We start from the raw sequence: 5,399 nt of genomic DNA, 5'->3' as shown, positions 1-5,399 counted from the left end.
TGGATGTGGGGGAGGGACTGGGGGGGGGGTGAACTTCACTGGTGACATTTACTAAAGTCATGAACTCAGTGAACATTATAATTTGCTGATTAAAATTTTAATGCTTGTCTTAAGGTCAGAAAACACCAGAGAATGTCAAACACTGGATGCAGAGAAGTTGACAGAAATAGGAGAGTTGGGGAGTGGCAAGCCAGGGCTGCTGTAGCTGAGGGGGGTGGTCAGGCTGCCTGGGAATGGGACACGTGCTCCTGAGGGAGCTGAGTGGGGTGGACACCCCCAGCCTGTTCCAGGTGTGGGGAGGTAGGAAGAGCTTGGACTTCAGAGGGAGGCTGGCCTGGGCTAGCATCTCGCAGTGTGACCTGGGGCATAAGGACCCTGCCTGATACAGAATTAGTGTCATGGATTGAGAGCAAAGTGTGTAACCTCTTCCTGCGCAGCAGGCACGCAGGAAACAGCTATTGCTGTGGCGTATCTGTGACTGGTGGGCTGAGTGGGAGCACAGACCTGTATGTGAGGGTTTGGAGCAGAATCTGTGTCGTGGCTGTGGGGTGGGGAAGTGCCTAGGGTGGGAGGGTGAGTGTGGGGCGCGCGGCTGTGTGTCGCTGGAGCTATGAGCGTCCAGGAGGCCACGACCTCTCTGTAGGTGAGGTTGTCCGCCGGCTCCATCCTTCTTGTAGAGGCCTCCAGACAAGCACGGGAGAAAACCAGAGGGGCGTCCTCCAGGGTCATCTGGGACGGGGCCTGGCACCCTTTCCCCTGCAGCAGCAGCAGCTTGCAGGCCCCGACTCCGTATTCCAGACATTGCTTCCGTGCCTTCTGTCCCTGGTGACTCGTTAAAGACTTCAAAGGAGAAACTTCAGACTGGAGACCTCGCTTGCCATCCACATTTTTTAACATTGAAGATATAACCGTACAGAACATGTCTGTGAATGGTAATTAGCCCCTTGAGAGGCAGAACAAAGAGGAGAGAAGAGAGAGAGACAGTGAGCGGGAGAGGGCCATTGAAATGCTGCCTGAATAGCAGGGGGAAGGGCGCTACGCCGGGAATTCTGCAAAATAACCTCAAGGATACACAGGCCTCATGAAGGTGATAAAGTAACAAGGACAGAATCTGATCCCAGAGAGGAGTAAGTAGGGAGAGAGAGGGAGCTGGTGTGGGAATTTTCCTTCCCGGGGGCAAATGAAGTGGCTGGGCTGCCCCCTGCACAGGGTCAGCAGAGACCAAGATGGGGTACAATAGGCACCGGAAGTATGGGGTGTGGCCCGAGGCTGGTGGTGCAGGCTCCCACCCCTAATCTTTCTTCCTTGCAAGCACTAACCCCAGCCACTTACATCTGAATTCCTATTTTAATAAGAAGCACAAAAATGCATCTTTATTTAGCACCAGGTACATTTGTAAATACTGCCTTATTTCATTCTCACAAGATCCATATGAAGTAAATACTTAGGAAATATCTCCGCTTTATAGATAAGGAGATTGGACATCAAAGGTCACATCCGGGTCTGTCTCCTGACGGTGGATCAAGCTGCTTCTATGCCTTGGGTATTGCAAGTTTAGTTTGTTGTTTTCGAATGATTTCAATTTTCCTTTCCCTCCTGATCACCATGTAAATACATGCTTACTGAAGGGCATTTTAAATATATAGTTACAGAGAAGAATATAAAAATAATGTCTAATTTGTAGTGATCTCTCTTTATATTTTCTTTATGGCTTTGATAATTATTGTAGCCAATGAGATGCCCTCTTAGGAATTCTTTCAACTCTAAGAAACAGACAGCGTGGCTACCAACACGGAGAAAAGAGGTGTTTAAAAAGTAGGTTTATTTTTCTTCTCTATCAGGATCTCTGGAAGTAGGCCGGTGCCTCTGTTCATTTAGGTTCAGCAATGGATCGACGCCTTGAAATGCTCTCAGCCTTTGCCTCATGGTGACAAAATGGCTGCTGCAGCTCCGAAAATCACAGCCAGGTTCCAGGCAGTGAGAAGAGAACAAGCTTTCCCAGAGGCTCCTGCCAGACTTTTGTTTGCAACCCCTGGGCCATGACTGAGTCACAAAGCAACTCGTACCTTTAAGAGAGGCTAGGAAAAAAAAAATGTGCTTCTCCACACACTCTAATTGAAGTGGACTCGGGCCCCAGAGAGGAACTAAAACATAAGCCTCTTTTCCAGGGTGGGGCATTAATGCTTCCTTTGGTTTCAGAGGCTTGGGTGAGGCAGGAAGATACAGCTTCGGCCCTGTGAAACAGCCCTCTGAAATTTGCACACCAACCCTCTTCCGGGAGGAGAGGCATTAGATTCACGGGAGCCTCGCTATGGACACCCCCACGGTCAGGGCCTCCTTAATGGCATGCACACCGGGTGCATCCTGTTCCAGACCTGTGGGTCCCAGGGATGCTCTGCGACTCGAGGCTTTGCCTCACTCTCCCTCCACCTTGCCTGGGTTTGATGCTGCCTCCTCCCTGGTCCTGAAGGGCACTAGGAAGTCACACCTGCCCGTCACATGCGTTGTCTGTCCAGTGCTAGGCTTCCCTTCTCCTGGGATTGCCATTGCCTGAGTGCTGCTTCCCCTCCACTCCCAGCCTCGTGCTTTGGGGAGAGCTGCCCTGCTCCTGCAGAACCACATGGGCCCAGCCAGATGTGACCGGTCCAGAGGCCAGCATCCCCTGCATGTCATACACTGGAATTGGCTCTTGATGGACAAGTAATAGCTGATGTTTACTGAGCACTGTTCTGAGCATTTTAGTGATATTGACTTCATCCTTCCCCCAATCGGATGGATTATACACTGTTACGAGTCTAAGTTGCAGATGAAGTTTCAGCGACATGTTCAAGTTTACTCAGCCAGAAAGCAGCAGAACCAGGATTCGAACCCAGGTAGCCTGGGGTCCCCTCCGCACCCCCTCCTCTTATCAAGTTTCAAACAGGCACAAAGGCAGGCAGAAGAGCATAATGAATTCCCACACACTCATCACCTAGATTTAATAGCTGTTAACATTTTGCCACAATTGCTGCATCTTTTTTTTTTTTTGTAAAATCTCGAATAGATAAGGACTTTAAAAAATAACATTGCCAGCCCTAACTGGTTTGGCTCAGTGGATGGAGCTTCAGCCTGCGGACTGAAGGGTCCATGTTCGATTCTGGCCAAGGGCACATGCCCGGGTTGCAGGCTCCATCCCCAGTGGGGGGGTGTGCAGGAGGCAGCCGATCAATGGTTCTCTCTCATCATTGATGTTTCTATCTCTCTCTCCCTCTCCCTTCCTCTCTGAAATCAATAAAGAAATATATTTAAAAAAAATAACATTGCCAGTAGCATAATCGCACTCAACTAAATTAACAGTAATTTCTCCATATCATCCACTGCTCAGTCCATGTTCAATTTGTTCTGATTGTATAAAACATGTCTTTTTACAGTTCTTTTATGCAAATGAGGATCCAAAGTTTACATATTGCATTTGGTTGATACATTTCCTAAGTCTCTTTTAATCGGTAACATCCCCCTTCCTTTTTCTTTTTCTCTCTCTCAAAAAGCCATTAATTTGTGGAAGCAGCACCGTCATTTCACGTGCTGGAGCTGACTGTATTCTGCCGGCGTGGGTAATGTGGTTAATGTGTGACTCTACTGTACACTAGCACTTGGATCTGGAGTGGTGATTCCCGTAGAGACGCTGCTGGTGCTTCTCTGTTGCCCTGGGCGTTCATGTCTGCGTGCCAGCGTTGGCATCCCGCTGCCTGAGGACTTTCGTTTCACCGTGAAGCACACGTACCTGGGCTCTGGGCGAGTCGGGAATGCAGGAGAATCAATGTCCACAGAGGCAGCCCTCAACCAGCGGGCCAGGAGCCGGTGGGCAAAGGCCCAGCCTCCTCCTGCTTCCCTTGGGGTGACTGACATTTATCCTCCCCTGCCCACGTTCTCCAGGGAGGTGCAGTTGTGTTGCCACAGTGCACCCGTCTCGCTCTCCCGTCCCCTACTGGCATTTTCTGGGGTCACCTCCCAAATAAAGCACCTCCCAAAGGAGTCCCAGTCTCAGGATCTGCTTCTAGGGTTACGCAAACCCAGACGGATTCTGCTTCACGTTTTTTTGAATGAACACCTCAGATGCACTCGCTGTGTTCCAGGCACAGTGCCAGGTGCTGGCAATACAGAGAATACCTCGCTGGGTGCCTGCCCTCAAGGCGCTCACAGTCAAGTGCAAAAGTATGGTCCAGAGTAGTTAGAATCCAGCGGGTTCGGCGCTCACATTTTCATCTCCATTTTACACTTTTCATCGCCATTTCACAAACTGAAGGGGCGGTTTGCCAAGCCCGGTAAGTGACATGACCAGGACACCCGTTCAGGCCTGTGTGACTCTGCATAGCATATTTTTTTTCTCCTTTGGGTGGCCAGACGTTCCTGTCCATTTTGTCTCCTGGTGCTGAAGTCTTCTCCATCGCTGATGTTGCCGACTTAGTCATGAGCTCATTCTGTCTCACCTGGACCATTGACATGTCCTCCTAACTGGCCTCCTGGCCTTGCTGCCTCCAATGCGGCTTCGATGCTGCCCACGCGATCTTGGACGGCGAGAAGCAGGCCATGCGTTCCTGCCCAGCGGGATGAGAGCCACGCTGCTCGGCCAAGACGTTGAGGCTTTACATGGCCTGACCCTGGCCTACCGTTCTGGCCTCATCATTGAAGGCACATCCCACCTCCAAACTTCAGTGAGTCCAGTGCCACTAAATCACTTCAGATGCCCAAACTGACCTTGGACAAGTTTCTGAGCCACACTGGGCCTCACTTGTAAGAGGGAGATAACAATAAAGCTACCTCACAGAGCCCTTGTGAGCATTCAGCGAAAGGTTGTATACGTTGTAAAGCCCTTAGAATCCTGCCTGGCATGTTTGCACACCCAACTAGTGTTGTTGACTTTAATGTTGTTAATGTTGGGATGCCTTCTTCCCCCTTTGCTTCCCAAGCTCTACTTCAAGCCATCGCAAGTAGAATAGGCCACGGCCTCTGTGTGTCCCCACTGTGCAGAGATCGACAACATTCCGTTCACTCATCAGTTAGCCTGTCTGTCTCCCCCCTGAACCCTAAGGCCCTGATTACAAAGACTGCGTCTCACTGATCTTGTTTCCTAGAACTGAGCACAGTGCCTCGTTCCTGGTGCCTAGTTATTGTCTGGCAGGTAAATGAATGAATGAATGAATGAATGGCCAAGGGAACCACCGTCACTCCCCTGACCCTGGCCTGGGATCCTCCCACTGCTCCTGGGTACGTGTGCCTCTCACTCCTGGGAAAGAGGTTGCTAATCTCTTGTCATCCCTGCTCCCCAACAGGCCCCCCTCCACCAGCCCCAACATCTGGCTCTGCCTGACGAAGGGCAGGATTACTGATGCCTCTCATACAGCGCGACAGTGAAAGCC

Source organism: Myotis brandtii, unplaced genomic scaffold (genome assembly GCF_000412655.1).
Source record: "Myotis brandtii unplaced genomic scaffold, ASM41265v1 scaffold131, whole genome shotgun sequence".
Classification (NCBI taxonomy): domain Eukaryota; kingdom Metazoa; phylum Chordata; class Mammalia; order Chiroptera; family Vespertilionidae; genus Myotis; species Myotis brandtii.
The sequence above is the reverse complement of the archived record's forward strand: the minus strand, read 5'-3'. Positions refer to the sequence as shown.